Source organism: Cnephaeus nilssonii, assembly GCF_951640355.1.
Source record: "Cnephaeus nilssonii genome assembly, chromosome: 14".
NCBI lineage: Eukaryota > Metazoa > Chordata > Mammalia > Chiroptera > Vespertilionidae > Cnephaeus > Cnephaeus nilssonii.
The window spans coordinates 22981482-23005810 of NC_137085.1; the positions used below are offsets into that span (position 1 = coordinate 22981482).

General features: G+C 40.2%; 1 protein-coding gene across 1 annotated transcript in view; it reads right to left on the reverse strand.

Moving 5' to 3' along the window:
• SMC2 (structural maintenance of chromosomes 2) overlaps window positions 1-8415 on the reverse strand; it is a 119251-nt gene extending 110836 nt beyond the window's left edge. The window contains exon 1 of the mRNA XM_079789861.1: window positions 8397-8415. The gene's annotated coding sequence lies outside the window, so the exon portion shown is untranslated. The remainder of the gene's footprint in view (window positions 1-8396) is intronic.
• Window positions 8416-24329: the final 15914 nt, after the last annotated feature.

Here is a 24329-nt window from a genome sequence, read left to right on the forward strand (position 1 = left end):
AGAGTTTTACCAAACATTCAAGGAAGAACTAAAACCTATCCTCCTCAGACTATTCCAAAAAATTCAAGTGGAAGGAACACTTCCAAGCTCCTTCTATGAAGCCAGCATCACCCTAATACCAAAACCAGATAAAGACAACACAATGAAAGAGAATTACAGACCAATATCCCTCATGAACATAGATGCCAAAATCCTCAACAAAATTCTAGCAAATCGGCTCCAGCAGTACATCAGAAAGATCATACACCATGACCAAGTAGGATTTATCCCAGGAATGCAAGGATGGTACAATATCCGCAAATCAATAAACGTGATACATCACATAAACAAATTGAAAGATAAAAATCACATAGTCATATCAATTGATGCAGAAAAAGCATTTGACAAAATCCAACACCCTTTCTTGATAAAAGCTCTCAACAAGGTGGGAATAGATGGCTCATACCTCAACATAATAAAAGCTATATATGATAAACCCACAGCAAACATCATACTCAATGGACAAAAACTAAAGACATTTCCCCTAAGAACAGGAACAAGACAGGGATGCCCACTCTCACCACTCCTGTTTGACATAGTACTGGAAGTATTAGCCATTGCAATTAGACAAGAAGAAGAAATAAAAGGCATCCAGATTGGAAAAGAACAAGTAAAGCTGTCTTTATTTGCAGACGACATGATATTGTACATAAAAAATCCGAAAGACTCCGTCAAAAAACTCATAGACTTAATAAATGAATTCGGCAATGTAGCAGGATACAAAATTAACGCCAAGAAATCTATGGCCTTTCTATACACCAATAGTGAACTTACAGACAGAGAGACTAAAAAGGCAATCCCATTTACCATCGCACCAAAAAAATTAAGATACCTAGGAATAAACTTAACTAAGGAGGTAAAAGACCTATACACGGAAAACTACAGGACACTGAAAAAAGAGATAGAGGAAGACGTAAACAGATGGAAGAACATACCATGTTCATGGATTGGTAGAATCAACATCATTAAAATGTCCATACTACCCAAAGCAATCTATAGATTCAATGCACTCCCCATTAAAATACCAACGGCATATTTCACAGACCTTGAAAGAACTCTCCAAAAATTCATCTGGAATAAAAAAAGACCCCGAATAGCCACAGCAATCCTGAGAAAGAAGAATAAAGTAGGAGGGATCTCAATACCAGATTTCAAGCTGTATTACAAAGCCACTGTTCTCAAAACAGCCTGGTACTGGCACAAGAACAGACATATAGATCAATGGAACAGAATAGAGAATCCAGATATTGACCCAAACCACTATGCTCAATTAATATTTGACAAAGGAGGCATGAACATACAATGGAATAAAGACAGTCTCTTCAATAAATGGTGTTGGGAAAATTGGACAGATACATGCAAAAAAATGAAGCTTGATCACCAACTTACGCCATACACAAAAATAAACTCAAAATGGATACAGGACTTAAACATAAGACGGGAAACCATAAAAATACTAGAGCAATCCACAGGCAGCAAAATGTCAGACATATGCCAAAAGAAATTCTTCACTGACACTGCCCCTAGGGCAATGGAAGCTAAAGAGAAAATTAACAAATGGGACTACATCAAAATAAAAAGCTTTTTCACAGCAAAAGAAACCATCAACAAAACAACAAGAAGGCCCACTGCATGGGAGAACATATTTGCAAATGGCATCACTGATAAAGGTTTAATCTCCAACATCTACAGGCAGCTTATACAACTTAATAAAAGGAAGATAAATGATCCAATAAAAAAATGGGCAACAGACCTAAATAGAATCTTTTCAAAAGAAGACAGAAGGAAGGCCAAGAGACACATGAAAACATGCTCAACGTCACTAATTATCCGAGAGATGCAAATCAAAACAACAATGCGGTACCATCTCACACCTGTCAGAATGGCTATCATCAACAAATCAACAAACGACAAGTGTTGGCGAGGATGCGGAGAAAAAGGAACCCTCGTGCACTGCTGGTGGGATTGCAGACTGGTGCAGCCACTGTGGAGAACAGTATGGAGTTTCCTCAAAAAACTGAAAATGGAACTCCCATTTGACCCAGTAATCCCACTCCTGGGAATATATCCGAAGAAACTAGAAACACCAATTAGAAAGGATATATGCACCCCTATGTTCATAGCAGCGCAATTCACCATAGCTAAGATTTGGAAACAGCCTAGGTGCCCGTCAGCAGATGACTGGATCAGAAAACTGTGGTACATCTACACAATGGAATACTATGCTGCCATAAAAAAGAAGGAATTCTCATCATTTGCAGCAACCTGGGAGGAATTGGAGAACATTATGTTAAGTGAAATAAGTCAGTCAATGAAAGAAAAATACCACATGATCTCACTCATTTATGGATAATAAAGAACATTATAAACTTGAACAAAAAGATAGATACAGAGACAGTAAAGCATCAAACAGACTGTCAAATTACAAGGGGAAGGTTAGGGAGAGGTGGGGGAGATAAGAGATCAATCAAAGGACTTGTATGCATGCATATAAGCATAACCAATGGATGCAAAACTCTGGGGGGTGGGGGCATATATGGGAGTGGGGTGTGGGGAGGGCAATGGTAAGATATGTACACATATAATACCTTAATAAAAAAATTGGAAAAAAAAAAAAAAAAAAAAGAGGAGGATTAGTGCCATGTCTATAATTAAATGTAATCTCTATTTTAAGCTGCCATTTAACCTGATGGCAGAGAAACTTAATTTGGGCAATTCTAGGTAAAATTCAGTAAATTCAGGTTTGCTTTAGTCACGCCAGTGTTATTCCATCAAATGGACATTTCCCTTCTTCCTGTAATCCCAAGTCAGTGCAGGGGGAATGCTGGGAGTAGGGAGAGGTGTGTACATGGCCCCAAGATATCAGGAGAAGCTATTACAGACCTCAGGCTCACAACTGCTGAAATGCAGAGCCCTGACTGGCCTTCGCCATTATCAATCCTTCATCCAGTATCTGCTGAGGTGTCCATGTCTGCAGTTGGGTTGAATACCCTGCTTCTGGAAAATCTTTATGTAGGACACATGGTCTATGGCTCTCTATTCCCAATTAACTTCCTGTTTCTTTCAGGGGCCTAGAGGAGGTGGGCTTCCCTGGGACCTGGAAATTAGTAGGGCTGCTCCTAGCATTTGAGGCCCCTGAAACCCCAGGCAACCGCTCATTTGTGTGCATCTTACAATGGCATAGGAAACTCCTGCTGTGGCCTCCCATGGTCCCAGTTGTACTATCATTATTGTTATTTTGAAGAGGATTTTGTAGCTTTCCTCTATGATTCGGTCACCAAATATCTTGTGTGTCTCTCCTACTGTCAACTGGAGCGAGTTCAGGGCTCTGTCTTAAAGACTGCCTTTAGTTGCCATCTCTTTGGCTGCTCTTTGGCTCATCTTCCACCTACAGCCCAGGGAAATTTTCAGTTTTAAAATTTCTTCTTAGGTGAGAAATAACAGCTCAATAATCATTCTCCCATATTTTTCTGTCTCATAACCTAACCATTAGTGGGTTTTTGTTTGTTTTATTTTATTTCAGAGAGGAAGGGAGAAGGAGAGAGGGATAGAAACATCAATGATGTGAGGGAATCATTGATCGGCTGCCTCCTGCATGCCCCCCCCTCCCCCACTGGGGATCGAGCCCGCAATCTGGCCATGTGCCCTTGACTGGAATCGAACCTAGGACCCTTCAGTCTGCAGGCCGATGCTCTACCCACTGAGCCAAACCGGCTAGGACACCATTAGTTTTTTAAAATAATTTTTGTTTTTTAAAAACTAGGAGTTTGACACCTTTTCTGATTCTTCCCTCTGAGGGAAATGGAAGCTTCAGGTCCAAAAGCCTAAATGACCAGACAATTTCTCCCTGCTCCTCCCACTAGGTACAACTATAAGCCTGGCAACGATGCAAAGGCAACCAAAAGAGAACCCTGGGAGGCGAGAAGAAGAAGGTGAATTGGTTGGGAACCTAGGACTGGATGAGCAACACAGAAGCAGGGACTCTTAGGATTCCCAGCCAACTGAAGAAGGCAGTCTACAGCTGGCATCTCCGACCCTCAGGCTAGCAACAGAAGAGGGCCCAGCTAGGCTCATTCCACACCCAGACTGAGGGAGTCCCACGGCCAGAATAGGCAGCATTGAAACCCGCAGCTGCTGCAAAGGATGCCTCCGGGGAGCCCTGCCGAAGATCAGCGGCCGGAGGAAGCGCTCCCTTCCTCCCCCAGGCCTGAAACTCCCTCCTCCTACCCAAAGACGCCTGGCAGCGGGGGCACTGGCCAGGGGATAAGTCTCTTCATCCCAGGGCTGAGACTCCTATTCCCCACAGGCAGCCAGGGGATCCTGCCATAACCAGGGCTGCCTTAACACTGCCCTGTGGGCTTCAGACTACTTTCCCAGAACCCAGGGGCTGCAGGGAAAACTCCTTCACCTCGGACAGCGCCAGAAGGGACCAGTCGGAGCCCCAGAGGCAGGAAATCAACCAAGCCAACCAGCATGGTACCGCAGAGGCTCTGAACAGGTTATTGTCGTTGGAACCACAGCCCACGAATGTAGGGCAGGACTTTTGTGCTAAATTGAAACAGGGTAAATAAAATAAAAGATTTAAGTAGGAGCCAGAGTCTCCTAACATCATAGATAAAATATTCAGTGTTTAATAAAAAAAAAAAATCCTGTTGTTTGCTGTCACACCAAAAAATGAATTGTGAAGAGTCAGAGATAAAGGACGTGTGTGTGAATAAACGCATTGGTTTACACCTCGCAGTATCAGTTAATGAGGAAATAGTTTTTCTGTTATATTTTAGCTAAACTGAATACTCCTAAGCAAGTGAAACAATTGAGCCTAAATTGTTCTGAACAAACCATAGGAGGAAAGAGGCCAATGACAAATAATTCCCTCATAAATCTCATCTGCACTTCACTGCCTTCTCACACCCAACTTCTGATGCTCTGACTTCGAGAGAGAAAGGACAGAGAGAAGTAGGCCATGCTCTAATTACGAGAGGGAGAGGCCAGAGGGGGATGAACACTCAGATGCCCTGAGGCTTGAACTCTGACAAATGGGTTGTCTCGTTGGCATCGTAGCCATTCTGATCCCCACCCCGCTGCTCCGGCTCTCCCAGCATAGAGGCTTTACCAAAGACCTGTGGCTTTATGCTGTTCTCGTTTCTAAATTTAGGTATTTGCATTTTATCTTGTGTTGTCATTGCTGTGTAGACAAGTTGGCAGTGTGTCTTAAGTTTGTCCTAACAGGAACGTTTGATCTATGGTTTATTTGTCATTCAGATTTTTAATGGGCTCGGTTGCCTTTTAAAGAACTGCATTCCACTTTTCTTAGCATTGATTCTTTTGTCTTTTAACTTTTAGTTAGATGTTTATTTTATTTTCATTCTTTCTTTTTTAACTCTAAAAACAGGGCTTTAGGAATACTATATATTTTGCTTGACAGTATTCTAATTATTATTCTTCTGAATAGAACTTACTCTTTTCTATTTTTCTTTTTGATTTTCATTATTTACTTACTTTTATTTTAAAGAGATTGGGTTTTTAGGACTGTTACTATTTTAAAAATTTAATTATAGTCATAAGCGTGGCTTACACCATTTATACTATTTATTCAAATTTTACTAGAGGTCTAATATGTAGTCTTATGTGTGGGAACTTGGCAATAAGATATAAGGTATCTAATAAGATACATTCTCATTTAGAGGGTAAAGTATTTACTATACTTCTAAATCAACTTTATCGTATTACAAGAGGCCTGATGCACAAAATTTGTGCAAGAGTAGGCCTTGCTTCCCCTGGCTGCCAGCACCAGCTTCCCTCTGGCACCCGGGACCTGGGCTTCCCTCGCAACCCCCACTTGGTCCTGAAGGTCGTCCTGAAGGATATCCGGTCCAATTAGCATGTTATGCTTGTATTATTATAGATATTTCTCTATGCTCTTATGTAACTTATATATCCTTAACGTCTCTAGTTTTCTAATAGTCTAGTATGGTCTGAGTCCTATATGACTTGATGAGCAGGAATTCACATCTTTTACTGGATTCCTGTTTTCACACATTGTTGAGGATGGCGAAGGGATGGTGCTGGAAAAGGCTTATATGCACCTCAGTCCACCCTGTGTGCTGGCCACCTCAGCCAACACCCTTGCTTCTGGCAAATGTTATACTCTAGAGATCATCGTTTCTCACTAGGAGTTTCTATTTAAGCAGTGAGAACCCAAGCATTTTAAAAGCACTTTGTCTAAGGTGATTAAACGCTGAATATTTTATCTATGATGTTTGTCATTGGCCTCTTTCCTCCTCTCATATCCCAAAGTTCAGCTAAAACCAAATTGTAACAAAACAGAATGGTTGTTGCATTATTTTTCTAGGGCAGTCACTGCAAACTACTACAAGGTTGGTGTGTTAAACAAAAATGTATTCTCGTATAGTCCTGGAGACCGGAAGTCTGAAATCAGAGTGCCAGGGGGCCACACTCCCTCTGAAGCCTCAAGCGGAGAATTCTTTCTTACCTCTTCCAGCTCCTGGTGTTCCTTTGCTTGGAGACACATAACTCCAATCTCTGCCTCCAGAGATTTCCTCTTTGGATATCTCTGTGTCCTTTTCTGTCTCTTAAAAGGCACTCCCACTGGATTTAGGGCCTATGGTAAAACCACTCTATGATCTCTCCTGAGTCCTCACCTTGATCAACCTGGGAATACCCTATTTCAAAATAAGGTTGCAGTCTGAGGTTATGGGTGCACGTGGACTTTTGAGGACACTATTCAACCCACAAACGTTGGTATTAACAGAAGAGAAAATGTATAAATGTATAAGAAAGAAAAGGAACTAAGTCTCCAAATATACATATTTATGTATAATGCTAATAAAATATATTTCCCTCCAAATTAGCTGAAGGCTCAATTAAGATATGGATTTATTAAATATTATAAACAGCAATAAAAAAGCACAAGGGAAGGGCGAAATACAGGATAGGGCATAAGTGGGATTACTAGGCCTTGTATCTTACCTATGTTCATACTACATATGCACTCTTGCCTTAGATAATTGATATTTATATATTTAATTTATTCTCTTTCATTTTTCTATGTTCCTCTAGAAAAAGACCATGCCAAATTCATCTTTGCCTAGCATAAAATTTTTCATTCTTTCAGTGCTCAAAAATATGCCTTTGAAATGTGTATTAGCAAGTTCAGAATATACTACAACACATGCAGCACTTGCAATACAGCTTCAGATATGTGTTAAAATAGAAAAGATACGTATATGAATGGTTTCTACTGCAAATAGAGAAATGCAGCTTAATCAGTTTAATTATAAATCCATCAATGTGAGAGAGAAACATCAATCAGTTGTTTCTAGTATGCCCCCCAACTGGGGATGGAACCCGTAACCCAGCTATGTGCCCTGACCAGGAATTGAACCCACAACCTTCGGTGTATGGAAAGTCACTCCAAGTCACTTAGCCACACCTGACAGTGCTTCCCTTGGTTTGCTTTTAAACCAGCTCACTGCTCTCCTATCTACTCTTGGAAAGGGTTAACCTCTTTTCCACCTAAAGACTTCTGAAAGGTAAGCCTCGTCCATTCTTCACTTTACTTTTGCCCACGTAACTCCCAATCATCTTGAGGTTTCAGCTTCAACATCCCTTCTTCAGAGAAAGCTTTCCTGACCTTCCAATCTAAATTAAACCTTCCTTGTTGTAATCTCTGATCACACTCTTTTATTTTCTTGATAGAATTTGTCATAATTAATGATATAACATATTTAATCCCTGTCTCCTCTACTAGATTAAAGATTCTTGAGGGCAGAACTCATGTCTATTTTACTCATAGATATATCCTTGGTACCTCTCTTGTCCAACATCCAGATGTTTGAGCATCATCCCATGCACCAAGAGGTCACCTATTTGATTCCTGGTCAGAGCACACGCCCGAGTTGCGGACTCAATCCCCAATAGGGGGTGTGCAGGAGGCAGGCAATCCATGTTCCTCTCTCATCGATGTATCTAGCTCTCCCTCTCCCCCTCCCTTCCTTTCTCTCTGAAATTAATAAAAAAGCACATTTAAAGACATGCTGGACAATGTGCAAATTCAAAGCTTTAGAATTTTTGGTGGCCCTTCTAAAATATGCAAATGTCCTGGGGGAATGTTATCAGCCTTCCAACTGTGGTCCTGACTGAGAATGCTGCAGTTGGAAGGAGTGGTTTACAATGACAAGAGAATGCTAGTGGAACGGTGACAGGTGGACTTATCAGGTGGGACGGGAACCAAGGTTCTCTGCATCCAGGAAACAGATGGCATTCCGATTCAACAATGAAAACCCATAGACTGCTTATGAAAGAAATGAATGCAGGAGATTATAAAGTCAACTTACTTTTGAGGAGAAATTATTGGCTGAGTTTCCAATAATTTGGCTTGTCATCCCCAACATCTGCTGCGTTTGCTGTTATATCACTTAGCTCCTGATGACAAATTGAACGGGAACAGAGTTAGTGCATGATATCTACTAAACATCTTTCTGGGTAGAATCAGTTAACGTCACAGGCAGGGCAGTGGCATCACAGTGCAGCTTCCTAGTAGAAACCTCTCCATCTTTTTTTTTTAATGTGTTTTTTTTTAATTGATTTCAGAGAGAGGAAGGAAGAGGGAAGAGGGATGGAAACATCAATGATGAGAGAGAATCTTTGATTGGCTGCCTCCTACATGCCCCTTACTGGAGATCAAGCCTGCAACCCAGGCATATGCCCTGACTGGGAATTAAACCATGACCTCCTGGTTCATGGGTTGATGCTCAGCTGCTGAGCCACACTGACTGGGCAAACCTCTCCATCTTTATGTCTTGCACTCGCCATAGATTCCTAATTTCATCCATCCCTCCCAGAAAATACTTTAATTGTCATATCCTACTGGTAAAAGTAGCCCTAAAGAACAGACATGTGTAATCCTATATAATAAAAGGCTAATATGCAAATCGACCAAATGGTGGAATGACCAGTCGCTATGACGCGCACTGACCACCAGGGGGAATATGCTCAACGCAGGAGCTGCCCCCTGGTGGACAGAGTGCTCCCACAGGGGGAGTTCCGCTCAGCCAGAAGCCCTGAGCTGGGCTCATGGCTGGCGAGCGCAGCGGCCGTGGTGGTGGCAGGAGCCTCTCCTGACTCCATGGCAGCACTAAGGATGTCCGACTGATGGCTTAGGCCTGCTCCCCGCCGTCAGTCAGACATCCCCTGAGGGCTCCTGGACTGTGAGAGGGTGCAGGCCGGGCTGAGGGATGCCCCTCCCCTAAGTGCACGAATGTTGTGCACCAGGACTGTAGTATAATTATAAGAATATCTGATACATGTTCTGGTGTAGGATTATCTATCACAGTCATATCTGTAATGAAACTGAAAAAACTACATTGAAAGGAATACAAAATGATTTGGTTCTGCCTTCTACGTGGCCCATCTGCTATTATTTCCCCCCCACCCCCTTACTGGCAAAATGTTAGACAATATTTCAATTTAGCATCCCATAGATAGTTACACAACAGAATAGATACATTATATTAATGTTTCAATTCTTTTTTAAAATTCTGTATATTATTTTGTTTTCTTCCTTAGTTGGTAGCAAGGCTAAGTAGATCATCATGCTTTATTTGATAGTGTCTACCGTCCCCTAGTAAAAACCACATTACCTGTCTAACTTTCCTTTATGCTATGTAGTGGATAAATCAAAGCTCAAAGTTTTTGGTACTACTGGTCCATGAATGAAAAACTGCTGTATCCTATATAATAAAAGCCTAATATGCAAATTGTCCCCTCGACTGGGATTTCAACTAGGAGTTCAACGGGGGGGGGGGGGGGGGGGAGGGGAGGGGAGGAGCAGGGCTGGCTGGCCAACCGCGGGAAGGGAGGCCCCAGCCAGCAGCTGGCAGCCATTAGGGACCCTACCTGTGCATGAATTTCATGTACTTGGGCTCTAGTAGTACTATAAAAAGCTTACTGCTGATATTGTGTTAGGATGATAGGCTCAGGAATCAAACCAAAATAAGTGCCAGCCACTGAATTAACTTTCTAAAATTATTGTCTTTTTAAAAAATATATATTATATTTCAGAGAGAAAAGGAGGAGAAACATCAATGATGAGAGAGAATCATTGATTGATGCCCCCTTCATGTCCCCAACTTGGGATCGAGCCCACAACCTGTGCATGTGCCCTGACAGGGAATCATGCCATGACCTCCTGGTTCAAGGGTCGACCCTCAACCACTGAGCCACACCAGTTGGGCAAAATTATTAAGTATTATCTGAAACAGACATTCAATGACATGAGTTCACAATTTCCTAAGGATAGAGCTGTACTGAAAATCAAACCTGCATTTTGGTAAGAGTGAAAAAACGCTGACTTCCATCCTATCATGCATTAATGAATGCATTATTCACTTATTCATTAAATCTTTTATTTAACCAGCATGACTTCAGGCCTCACCAGCTTTGGGTAAGTATGAGGTTGGATGAACTTTAATACTCCGTTTCCCATGTCTCTTAGCTCCAATTTGCATGATTGCAGAACCTCAGCTGCTAATACCTCCAGAGTATTATTGTTTTTTTCTGCAACCCCCTTAAAGGAAGTTCAAATGATCTCTGAATAAATTCGTTCATGTTCTTCTGCTCTGGTATGTTTGTCTAAGATTTGATGCCCAGAGCCACTTGAGGGAAGATCCCCTGCTCCTGCTATAACCACTGAGACTGTCTGAGAGAGGGAGAGTTTGTTGGATGCTATAATCTCCCCTATTACTTGGTCAGAACAGAGATTCTCCTGTGGGTTATCACTCTGAACCTTCTAATCCAACAGGCTGTGGTAGGGTAGACACTGGCATTGCACCTACCTCTGTGAAATTCTGCTTAGAGAACCTCTGGATTAGCACTTCTTGCCCAAAGTGTTACAAGATTCCTTCTTATGATCTGTTTAGCTTCTTTCTGTTGTACTTTCTATCAGGTTAGATGTAGTTCTTAGGCTGGATCAAATCAAGCACCAGTGCAAAAAGAAACAGAAAAAAAAGAAAAAATAAGAAATTATTTTTCTCTTTCTTTTGGACTACCCCATTTTATCCCAAGTTGAAAATGCATATCAATATTAGTAAACTGATTCCCAGATGTCACTAATCTCCTATTCTGCAAAGAACCAGACTGAGTTCTAGTTTTGCTTAGAACAAAAACAAATATGATTGAGCACCTACTCTGAACCAGGAGTTGTTAATACTGGATTAGAAATAAGAATTAGACTCAGCACATGCCTTCAATGAGCTCATGGTTTGGAAATGGCATATAATGATATAAATAAACAAGTAATAACAAAACAATGTTACAGGTGTAATGATAAAGAGAACTAGGGATTGTTGTGGACATAGATGGGAATGACTGATTTGGCAGTGTACAGCATCTTGAGAAAAAATTCTCAGTGAGATTGACAGATGAATTTGGTAGTTACCTTGGTGGGTGTATGAAAAGGCTGCCCTAACTCTTGCTGGGTTGATGAAGATGAATGTCACCCAGTAATACAACTAGTAAAGTCAAAGCATCCTCAAGTGCTCACAGACCTCTTTGGGAAATAGTGATATTTCTGTGGGGCTGGGACATAGGGTATGTAAAAGGGGGATGGAAGAAGAAAAGTTTGAGTAAGATTGTTAGGGGATTTTTATTGAAAACAGAGGTGTATGGACTTCATCCTGTGAGCTGATGAGTAGCTACTGGAGGCTATAAATAGGGTTTGACACATATTGTGTGTTAAGTCATAATTGTGGAAGAGCTTTGCAGAATGGATTGGAGCAGGGAGAAATTGTTGGCAGGAGGATGTTTGAATGGCTTTGAAATAATCCAGGAAATAGGTAAAAAGAGCCTGAATTTGCCAGCTGGTGAGGCTCAGTGATTGAGAGTTGACTGACCCATGAACCAGGAAGTCACGGTTTGATTCCCAGTCAGGGCACATGCCTGGGTGGTGGGCTTGATCCCCATTAGGGGGCATATAGGAAGCAGCTGATCAATGTTTCTATCTCTCTATCCCTCTCCCTTCCTCTCTCTTTAAAATCAATAAAAACATTTTTCAAAAGAGCCTGAATTAAGGATGTGAATGGGATAGAGAGGGGGAATTTTTTAGATGTTTTAGAGTTTAGATGTGGGAAGGAATGAGAGGAAGGAGTCACTGATGCTTTTGAAGTTTCCAGCACTGAACACTAGCAGAAAGAAGCTATGATAGGTAAATACAAAAGAGGAATAGGTTTCATTCTGTTTTTAAAGCTGCAAATAAAAAAAAATATTAAGACCTGTTTAGTAGATAAAATAATGGCCCCTCAAAGATCTCCACATCCTGATCTCTAGTGCCTGTGAATATGTTACCTTACACGATAAAAGGGACTTTGCAGATGTGATTAAATTAAGGATCTTGAGATGGGGAGCTTATCCTGAATTATTCAAATGGGTTCAATTAATAGCAAGGGTCCTTATAACAGGAAAGCAAGAGAGTCAGTCTGAGCTGGGAGCTGTATTAATGGAAGTGGAGGTCAGAGTACAGTGCTTTAGCCATAGGGAAGGGTCAATGAGCAATGGACGCAGGCAGGCCCTGGGAACGAGGAGCGGTTAAGTAAGTAGATCACTCCTGAGAGCCTTTGGGAGGAACACCGCTCTGCAGACATGCTGATTTGAGCTCAGTGAGACCCGTGTTTCTGGCTTGTAACCTACAGAAACGTAAGATAATAAATTTGTGTTGTTTAAAGCCACTAAGTGTTTGTACCACCAGCTGCTATGTCTCGATGATCTCTGTGCACGTTAACTGGGAGAACGTCACTGTTTTTTCCTCAGTGGAACAAAGATAAAACTTTTTAGTATCATTGATACTTTTATTTGTAGCTCAGATCACTTTAAGGAGATATGGGAGTGTTCCAGGTATAGTAAGCAGCCTGTGCAAGGGCCACAGCCCAACAGGGAATCTCTGCCTTCCCCCGTGCTTCTTGCCAACACTGCCGGCGTTCATCATGTCTATTAACTGGCTCCAACAGCCGGATAGAGGTTAAAGCCCCATCGCAGGCAAGGGCTGCCGCCTCTGTTTCTGGGTCATTTGACTCTAGTTCTGGGGACTTTCTCTGTAACCCTTGCTCTGATGATCCGTCCTGGAGCCTCTTCTCTTGAAAGCGTATCCTACCAAGACTGATTCTGCCCCTTCCAAGCTCTGTGAAAGTGGTCACTGTATAAACCTCTGTAAGTGTCAGAGGGCTGGTTATTCTAAAATGGGAATAATAATGTCACCCTCACCAGGTCAGGATTTCGAAATTGCCATCTGGCATCTTGATGTATAGCAGTAACTGGTGAAAGGCACCCAACCTCAGAGAACCCATAAAAGAGCCAGCTTCCCCTAAGTCCACATGGCTTCTTATGGCTGCTTTCTCTCTTCACAGAGCTTCATATTTGACTGGAAGGAGAGAGGCATATTTCTTCCAGATATATGACTGGGAGGAGAGGGAGGGAGGGTGTGCATTTCTGTTAGAAGGCTCTGGGTGTTAGAAAGACTCCCTAGGGGCAGGTCAGATCATAAGCTACAACTAATGACAGGGGCTGAAATAGAGGGCATTAGAATTCAAAGCCTATATCTCTTTTTGAAGTTTTCAATCACTTGTGGGAAGAATACAAATATTTTGGCTATACCCTTGTTACTTTCCTGTTTGTGCTATTCCCTCCTCCTATTCCAGTCCCCACCACTGACTTGAAGATGTAAGTACACAGATGATGTGGTTTGCACAGAGTAGAAGAATTTCTTCTCCCTACTTAAAATTAATGTGATGCTGGCAACATATATCCTAAATAATCTGAACATTTTGATGTTGACAGAGAGTAATATAAACCCAACTAGAATCTATAGAATATTTGTTATGTGAGGCTAGGTATTTTATACATACAGTTGATCCTTGAACAACATGAGCTTGAACTGCACGGGTTCACGTATACCCAGATTTTTTTTTCCAATAAATACTTGAATTTTCAGTCTGAAGATGTGGAGGGCCAACTCTATGCATGGTTCTAGGCCATTTTATACAGGGAACTTGAGCTTCTGTGAATTCTGGTATCTGGTATCTGCAGGTCCTGGATCCTATCCACCAAGGGTACTGAGGGAAGACTTACATTTTGAGGGAGTCAAAAGTTTTATTCAGATTTTTTAACTGCATGAGGGTCAGCAGTTCTAAGCCCTGCATTGTTCAAGGATCAACTGTATTCTCATTTAAAACACATCTCAACTTTACGATGTTGGTGTCAATGTGTAATTTTATGGATGACTAACTGATATTCTGATACTTAGTGAGATTTGTATATTGCTAAGGGGAACACAACTATCAAGTGACAGTATTAAGATTAGAATTTAGGCTAGGTCTGCTTAATTCCAAAATCAATGTTCTTTTCTCTGCCCCATGCTCTCCTGGGGGTAATTTTATAAGTCATCAGATGGAACCTAGTGCAGAAATAATAGAATGTGAAGTGAGAGGGTCTTGGAGTAGCTGTGTGAGTTTGGACAAGCTAGTGTTGAATCTCTGAAATTCAGTACTACTGGTGGCATCACACATGGAATGGTGAGTAAAAGAGCACTTGACTAAAACCAGATGTTTCAAGCTTGGGTTCCTGCTCGTCAATAGGATAGCTGGGTGGTTTGAGCAGTATCACTTAACCTTGGTTTGTTTGGTTTTTATGTTTTTGTTTTCTTATGTGTAAAATGAGAAGAGTATAGAATTCTTTTTTTGGGGGGCTTGAAATTTCATTATACTAAGGTTTTTAATTTCAATAATAATAGTTCCACCTAGGTAGCTAGTGGGAGCAATTCTAACAGTTCACTAATACCAACATAATCTTCTTTGAGTAATGAAACACTGTTTTGGCCAGCCTGGGCTCAAGACAAATATATGTGCAGAACAGTCTTTAGCTGGAAATAGAAATTTATTGCTCAACCATCTGCTACAATTAAGAAAAGGTTTGAAAATGTTTTCAATGTGTTTTACTAATCATGTTTTAGGGCCCTGTGGGGTACTTTACAAATTACATGCCTTCCCTTCTTCTTGGCATCAATAAAATCTGTTTCCACAATTTACCAGCTTCTCTCTCTCTCTCTCTCTCTATCTATCTATCTATCTCTCCTCTGTTCCTCTTTTTATTAAAGTAACTTGTTGAGTCCCAAACAGAATAGAGTAAGCAAATATGCTTAGAGATGAAGTTAGTCTGTAAAGCAAATGAATTGCCTCTGCTACATAAATACTTTAGACACAAATAAATGTTTAAATGCAGCTGTAATTTGTATTCAATGGACAATGACTGGCTGGGATCAGCCATAACGACTAGTTAGGCCAGCTACTGAGTGGAATCTCTGGTTTCCTCTTCTAAGAAGATAAAGATAAAATATGATGCTGTTCTGCTCCCCGTTACAAATGAACCCACCTATGGCCGGTACTCAGTAAGAAACTGTGGCAAGGGAAGAAAGCTCTGGACCCCTGGCACCTCATTCTGTCTTGCTACATCTTCTCAGCTCTGTACCTTAACCTCGCCTCTGTGATTCATCCCATGCTTGCATTCAGGGAGGTAAGAGGTAGGAATCAGCATTGGGCCTCTGCTCACTTATGTATCATAATCTGCCCCATTCCCTCTCCTGATCAGAGGAGCACTCCTTTTTCTTGGTAATGGGAGAGACGTATTCCCCTTATAAGGTGCTTCTCTTAGAGATATCCTCCACAGATTCTGCCCAATTTATTATGTTGGATGGTGAGTTCCATCTCCACATGTGTCTATCTCCTGTATCCATAATCTGTTCTTGTATAAAAAGAAGTTAACTCGTCCTGACCGGTTTGGCTCAGTGGATAGAGCGTCGGCCTGCGGACTCAAGGGTCCCAGGTTCGATTCCGGTCAAGGGCATGTACCTTGGTTGCGGGCACATCCCCAGTGGGGGGTGTGCAGGAGGCAGCTGATCGATGTTTCTCTCTCATCGATATTTCTAACTCTCTATCCCTCTCCCTTCCTTTCTGTAAAAAATCAATAATATATATATATATATATATGGAAAAAAAAGAAGTTAACATATTTCTAGGACATGTGAGAGACAGGCTCTCCATCAGTGATGATTTCCGAGGCTAGGGGGTAAATCCCACTAATGGAGAGATTGCTCTTTGGTCCCCTTCCGTTTTACTTCCATAACCTGTAGAGTAGCCTTTCTCAATCCTTTTACTCTAGATTAACCATTGAAATAATTGTGGGGTTTTAGAGAACCCCTGCATAAAAGTTATTATAGTAGTAGTCCAGAGTACCTTAAGATTATCAGTAAGCAGATAAAATAATCCTACAATAATTGCCAATGCTTTTTTGAGTAGAGAATGATATTTTTCTATGGATCTCTTAATTTGGCCCCAAATTATTAGCCTATCTTTTTTTTTGGGGGGGGGGGTAGTTCTGCTTCTTCACAGAGAAAATAAACTCTAAGCCAGCAGTGTTATAAAGAACAACTCAGTTCTTCCTTTTCTTAAATTTCTTACTTGATTTTTAAAAATGTTATCCAAGTAGGCCTAAAAGTCTTTACACAACTTTATATTAAACAAGCTGCTAATCAAGTTTTTCTCTACTTAAACCAAAGATTACTTTACAGCCAAACTTCTCAGGGAAAAACAAACAAACACCTAATCAGGATGTTAAGCCTAGATTACCTTTTTCTTTTTCAATTATTTAAAAACTCATAAGGTAAATATTATAAACTTCTGTTAAATAATGACTAATAACCTCTTACTGTATAAGGTCACATAGTAAATATTTAATGCTTTTCAAGGCATATGGCTTCTGTTTATTCAATTCTGCTGACGTAAAGCAAAAGCAGCAAGGAAAATACATAAAGGAATGGACATGGCTGTGTTCCAATAAAACTTTATTTATGAAAACTGTGGGCTGCAGTCTGCCTGTATTAAATAACTGCTTCTTTTCTAAAGGTCAACTTGATAAATTTAATTTAAATAAAGATAACATGGTATAATTACTGAAATGATAAAACAAGATATTATGATGATAAAATAGGTATCCTAAAACACAATTTTATGTACAGCTTTGATCATTTTTTAAACTGAATGACATATGATCATGTCAATTTTAATCCTAGCCCTATGTATTACACATGTGTTGGCTTCTTGTTCTATTTTATAGGATTATCTACATACATATAAGTATAATTTTTGAAAGTAGAAGTAAAGAATTATTTACCTTTTAATATGAAATCAGTGTTTCATTTTTACTACATAAATTCTCAGTTCTAGTTGAAGTTTGATATAAGTACACACAAATTTCATTTTTAACAGAAATAAGGTAGTTTCTGTCCTTGATAACTGCTAAATGAAAAAGCTGGCTCACACATGTCAAAATTTGAAAACTTCACCACAATGTCCATTGCTTTACAATGAATGGTAGGGTACTTTATTCACAGATAAACTAGAACTTGTCTAAGGCAAGGGAGTATCTTAATATATATTTTTTATTGATTTCAGAGAGGAAGGGAGAGGGAGAGAGAGAGAAACATCAATGATGAGAGAGAATCACTGATTGTCTGCCTCTAGCACACCCCCTTCTGGGAATGAAGCCCACAACCCAGGCATGTACCCTGATCAGGAATCTAACTGTGACCTCCTGGGTCATAGGTTGAAGTTCAACCCCTGAGCCACACTGGCCGGGCAAAGGAGTAAGTATCTTAAATACTGGACCAATCTGTAGCTCACAAAGTTCTTTTCTTCTCTCAAAGTCAACTTCTCAGACTGAGCAGAAGGTTCAGAACAAGAGTCATACCCAGTCATACATGTGTGTTAAAGAGAGAAAAAAATACTGTTCATTTTCCCCTGAAGTTCTCCTAGGTGGTTTCAGTAGAACTGGGATCAATTCCTATACTCTCAAACTCAAGCAGCAGTGGGAACTTTACAAGATTTTCTTTTGAATATGATGTCCCCCCGCCCCCACCCCCGCCCCCGCCGCCCAATGCAGTTTCCTTTTAAGTCCAAGAATATTTCAATTGTGTTCAACTAGTTCAAGTGAAAAAAAAGTCTCTCTTAAGTAGACTAGTTTCTGTAGGCTTCTTCTTCCAAGCACTCAGCAAAATCCATCTACTACTTTTTGAAAGTACTAGCACTCCTATAATAAATATTTTAGTTTAAACACTGTATCGAGAAGTCTTTTTGGGTAAGTCACCAGCTTTCTGCATTTAGAGGAAAATTTATATGCTCTTTTCCAAGGTTTTTACAGTTCTTAAAACATTTTCAAGTAATATAGTCATTGCTTAGAAAGCTAATCACTTCAGTAGCATCAACCAGAATATCATTTATTTCATCTTCACTGCTCTGAAAAAAAGAAATCAGTGCATTAGGGTTAGAAAGAAAAACCCTCTCAAGGATCCAACCATTGATGGGCATTACCAGGACAGAAGCTAGTGTAATTTCTCTAAGATATGAGAACATTATTTTTTTTCCCAAGTATGAAAACAAAACATTAAACATATCTTGACCTCTGCTTTATGCAACTTATTGCAGCAGTAAAACGTTTCTTGAATTTCTCCACCATTTACAAATCTTACAAATGCTATAGCATGACAGTTATTGGTGAAATCCATTTATTCATCAATCTGGATAGAAAAGCTCTTGTTTTTCAGGTCATTATACAAAATCTACTCAATATCTTGGGACATGTCATCACTGTATTGACATATTTTTTCGAGAATGGAACCTTTTCAATTTCTCCTACTGAATGTTTTTTACTCACTACATGCTGGCCTTTTTTTTTTTTTTTTTTTTTTTTTGTTTCTCACCAACTGTGTAACTTCTTTTCTTCTAGGTGATATGTTTTGTTGCTTAGTAACTTGATTTTGAGACTTTTTACTGAATGTGACCTTTTCTTGACAACAGTTTTACTCTGTTTTGAAATTCCAATAGATGTTTAAAATAATGAGCACTTTTCCTTGTCAAATGGATGTGGTTTGTAGTTAAATGTCTTCCCGAGATTTCTGGAGGCATTGCAGCATTTTAATTTGCCTGCCAAAGAAAACACGCAATGGAACAAGACTACTTGGATTAACAGCCCATGTAAAATCTATGGATAAATAGCTCCCCTTATTATGAAAGAGCTTTTTTGGGGGGTCTCCTTTTATGTACTAGTGCTGTAAAATAACTAAAGATTGTAATTCTTCCTCACTAACCATATAGGAATGGTTTATAGGCCTAATTCTAGAATTTTCCTCTTTCATTTCACATCCTGTCTTCAAAAATTGCCTAACTGGACCACTAGACTTACTTATAAGATACAAACACTAATAAACTATAAAACAAAAGGGTATAATGAATAACAAAATGAGACATTGCAAAAATAAAAAATTTCATAATGCAATTCACTTCTAACTTACACAATCCATGTTTTGCAATATTTATAACAGCACAGAAATAAGACAGTTAAGTTACGGCACATAGAAATTCCTTCTTTTATAATGAAAAATACCCTATGATTGTTTTTTATATCAAGAAAGTTATTGTCTCTCAGGAAGCCAGTTGGAGGCATGAGTGGCCAACAGTCTAGGAAGGGATTAAAAGGCTCAGGAATGTGGACATACTGGACAGATATATTGTGTGAGCCAGAAGATTCAGCAGAGGCTTAATGGGAAACTTCAAGAAGCACACCATTCACCGAGGTCTTCAGGGATGCACTGGAGTAATGGGCACCATCATCCCTGGTTGATGGTCATAAGCTTGGCATATTAATAACAATGAGAAGAATGAAGTCCCAAAGCTACAGAAAAGAGACACAATTACTGTAATGAGCAACAAGTTCAGAGGAGCAACCGAGGATGCTTAGAGATGATGAATAGAATAGTATTCCTAGTGGCACTATAGATTAACAGCCATCAAGAGCATAACTTAATATATACAAATAAAAGAAGGTACGTAGGCATATTCAAGAAACTGCAGGTGGGCCACTTTAAGTGGAAGTCATAATCTTTTGCCAAGATTCTCAATCTGAGTCAGTTTTTTGACCTAGAACCTTTGACGGAAGAGACAGTCATACTCCCAGGAAGAAGTACCGTGCCACACCACGCAGGGATAGACTGTTATGTATTCCTCAGTGATTCCTATAATCATTTATTCAAGGGACTGTGTCTTAGGAATCTATACTTCTACACTAATAAAAGAGAAAGATGCAAATTGACCATACCTCTGTGGTGCCCACCAGCCAATCAGGAGTGAGTATGCAAATTAACCCAACAAAGATGGCAGGTTAATTTGCATACACAGGCGCCCAGCAGCTGGGAGTGGGACACTTGTGTCATCGCTGGCAACGACGCAAGCGTTTCGCACCGCCCCAGCCGCTCCGGGCCTCTGGGCAGCATGGGAAGGCGGAAAGGAGGCTCCGGGCAGAGTGAAGGCAGAAAGGCGGCTCCGGGCCGGAGCAAAGGCTGTGCCGGCAGCCAGGGTAAGGAAGGCCCATTCTGCACGAATCTTCGTGCATCGGGCATCTAGTAGAGTAATATACAGACATTTTGAAGGTTATTGGATGCAGGCTCTGGGTTGATATTGACACCTGGAATCACAAGTATTATCATGGATCTTATCAGAGTAGGTACCTCCAGGGACCAGGTAATAAATGGAGTCCTGCCAAAGGTAGGTTGACAGTAGGACTCCTGGCTCTCTGAGTCTTCCCAGTGTTACAGGTCCTATAGAGATGGAGTGACTGTGCATCCAGAGCTCTACATTATGAGTTGAATTCTGTTAGACCTACAAGGTCAATAAAGTCAGGTGGGCCCATTGTAAGATGAAGATGGTACCTGTGTTCAAGACAAAGTAGGGACAGAGGATACCAGTAAGTTAGATGAGCAATTAGCCTAGGCCCAACACAGTTTGTCCTTTCATCAGCTTACATCTATGACCACACAGAAGAAGGAAGAAAAAGCTTGAATTTGGCTTATAGATAGGTATGCTTGATTTGTGGGTGTTAGCCAAAAATGGGCAGTGGCTGCAATACAGCCACATTCACGGGAGGCCTTGAGATACAGTTGTAAAAAATATTCCCACTGAGCAGAGTCAAGTGGTGGACCTGTCATCTACTCTGCTCTCTGTCAGGCCTAGCCTCATACACTTTCTGTGAGGGAGTAAAAACAGCCTGTAAGTAAACCCATGAGCTTTTCATCTTTATTTCTGCTCTGCTCTGAAGTGTGCTGGAAGAGAGAAAATGACACCTTGTGTTTCATTAAGAAGAAAAAGAAAAGAAAAAGACAACAACCCCACCACATTTCCACTCTGGGATATAATCCTGTCATATGTGTTTGAGCAAAAACTTTGGAGGTCTAGAAATGTTAAGATAGCCCTAATATTAAAACATTAAATTTTAAAGTAAACGTTTCTTTACAACCTTCCCTAAATTCCATCAACTTCCAATCCCTCCCACGTAATCACATGACTCATAGTTTTTATACTTCCTTTCACTGGATTTTTTTTTCCTGAAAGGTGGGTGATGTTTTATCCTACAGAATAAGAACCATGACTATTCATTTGATAGATTTTTCCATGGTCCCTAATTCTTAGTTTGCTGATATAATGTATATTGTAGTTCTAATCCATTGAGTTTTCTATTTTTTACCAATTTATGATTTTAAACACTTTTTTGTTATAAATTATCAAATAACTCTATCAGTAGGTTGAGAAAAAGCAAAAAGCACACCCTGAGAAAAAAAAAGGTAAATATATATATATATATATTTAATATATTTTATTGATTTTTTACAGATAGGAAGAGAGAGGGATAGAAAGTTAGAAACATCGATCAGCTGCCTCCTGCACACCCCCTACTGCGGATGTGCCCGCAGCTAAGGTACATGCCCTTGACCAGAATCGAACCTGGGACCCTTCAGTCCACAGGCCCACGCTCTATCCACTGAGCCAAACCGGTTTCGGCTAAAAAGGTAAATATTTGATGACAGTAATAGATTCCAAAAGAGACACAGTCTTGTAATTAGGCTAGAAGATTGTCATTTCACAATTGTTTTTCACAGGCTACATGTTTCCCAAGAACTTCAACATATTTTTATGTCAGAATGATTACCACACAGAGCTGAGTATAAAAAGACCTGAAGTGGAGAGTATTAAAGGTCTTTTATCATTATTTCTATATTTATTTAACTGGTTTACCACAGATTAGGTGTTTCACAAACATATTCCCCATTAAATATAATGATTCCTTTTAACCTTTTGCACTCGGATGTCGAGTGTCACTCGACACAGTTAGCATCGGTAGCAGCTCATATGTCGAATTGTATTGAATGTATCAATAATTTGAAATATAAAAAAATCCAAATAAATAAGTTTGTATGAAAAGAAACTCCAGTTTTTTATTCTACTGCCGCGCTTTGTAAAATCTGGGGTATTTAAAAAATTAAATCCCAAGTAGAATAAAGGAATTGAGAAAAAAGCAAGTGAGTGCAAAGGGTTAAGTGATAATTAAAAACTCTCTTACTTATTTTTAGTGACAATATATCAAAACAGCATTTAATGTTATGCTGACTTTCTGTTTGCCCTTGAATTTTTAAACTTTCTCTGTAAGATGACTTGGGGGTTCTTGTCAACCTCAGGAGAGCCTTATTATCCTACATCATGTTCACTACACTCATGTCCCTGAAACACAGCTGGCGAGGGAGGTTTCTCACTTCAAATATATATTTTGTTTATGGACAGAGCTTCTGCTCTGAGTTTCTGGTTCTATTCATGCCCTAGTGGGTTAGGATAAGTAACATAAAAGAAACACCAAATCCTATGTTTCCTTCTCTTCTAAGGTTGGATCTTGAGGTCAGCAGACGTGGCAAACTGTCTTCTCCTTGAACTCCAACATTGTTTGAACTTGTTCTTTTCTCAGGATGATATTCCCCAGGACAAGATTTCTATTTTATAAAATTTTCTTAAATTAATATCAGTCCCTCATGTAAACAACATTTTAGACCAAAATTTTTCTTGTTACAGCCAGGCGGGAACTTTTTATATTGAAATAACTAAGCTACACATGGGATTTTTTTACTTAAATGCATTCATCAATAAAGAGCCTCAAAAGACTATTTGTTTTCACTTACATTTTTTTTCTTCCATCTATACTAATAAAAGGATAATATGCTAATTAGACCAGGTTGACCAGACATCTTCCAGTTGTCTGGTCCTCCTTCTGGACAAAGCCATGGTGGTGGGGGCCAAGGCAGAGGCAGTTAGGGGTGATCAGGCAGGCAAGGGAGGGCAGTTAGGGGCGATCAGGCCAGCAGGGGAGGATGGATAGGGGCAATCAGGTCGGCAGGGGATGGCGGAAGGGGCAATCAGGCTGGCAGGCAGAGGTGGTTAGGGGAGATCAGGCAGGCAGGTAGGTGAGCGGTTAAGAGCCAGTGATCCTGGATTGTGAGAGGGATTCCAGATTGGAGAGGGTGCAGTCTGGCTGAGGGACTCCCCTTGCACCCATGCACGAATTTCGTGCACTGGGCCTCTAGTAAATACACACACACACACACACATACACACACACACATACACACACACACATACTATGCAGATAAGGAGTTTTCAAAGTAGAGGCATAACAGTTCCTTAGACGGCTGAAACAGGGTATCTGGGAGGGCTCAAAAATGGCCACAGGGATAGCCATGTGAATTTTGGAAACACTGTAGAGTTTATTTATGATATATTTAGTGTTATTGCCACCCAGTTGAGAATCACTCATTCCTGGGCATTGGAAGATGCTTTGTTGCAAATGACTAGGTTGAAAATACCATAGTTTTACATTGAGAAGACCTGGGATCTTGTCCTGGTTCTGCTGCTCAGCATTATGACAGGGCTAATTATTTTATATGTATCATCTTCAAGTTTCTTACCTGGTAGGAGTTTGAAATTGTTGGAGCACACAGTGGAAGGTAAGGATTCATGAGAGGTGCAGCTGGAACACAAGGCAAGGGATGCATAATGAAGGCTTAGGCTATGCTAGGAACTTGACTTTTATCCTGGAGTCAAAGGGGACTGTTGAAAGGTTTTGAGTAGATACTGTGGAACAATCATATTCTCATTTTTGAAAACAAATTTTGACAGCCAACTTAATAAATTTGAGAGCAATATGACTGGAAATCAGGTATGAGGTTCTTTCAGTAATAATTTAGGCCAAAAATAGAATTTGGTGCTTAGCACTATATATATATATATATATATATATATATATATATATATATATATATACACACTAGAGGCCCAGTGCATGGATTCATGCACTGG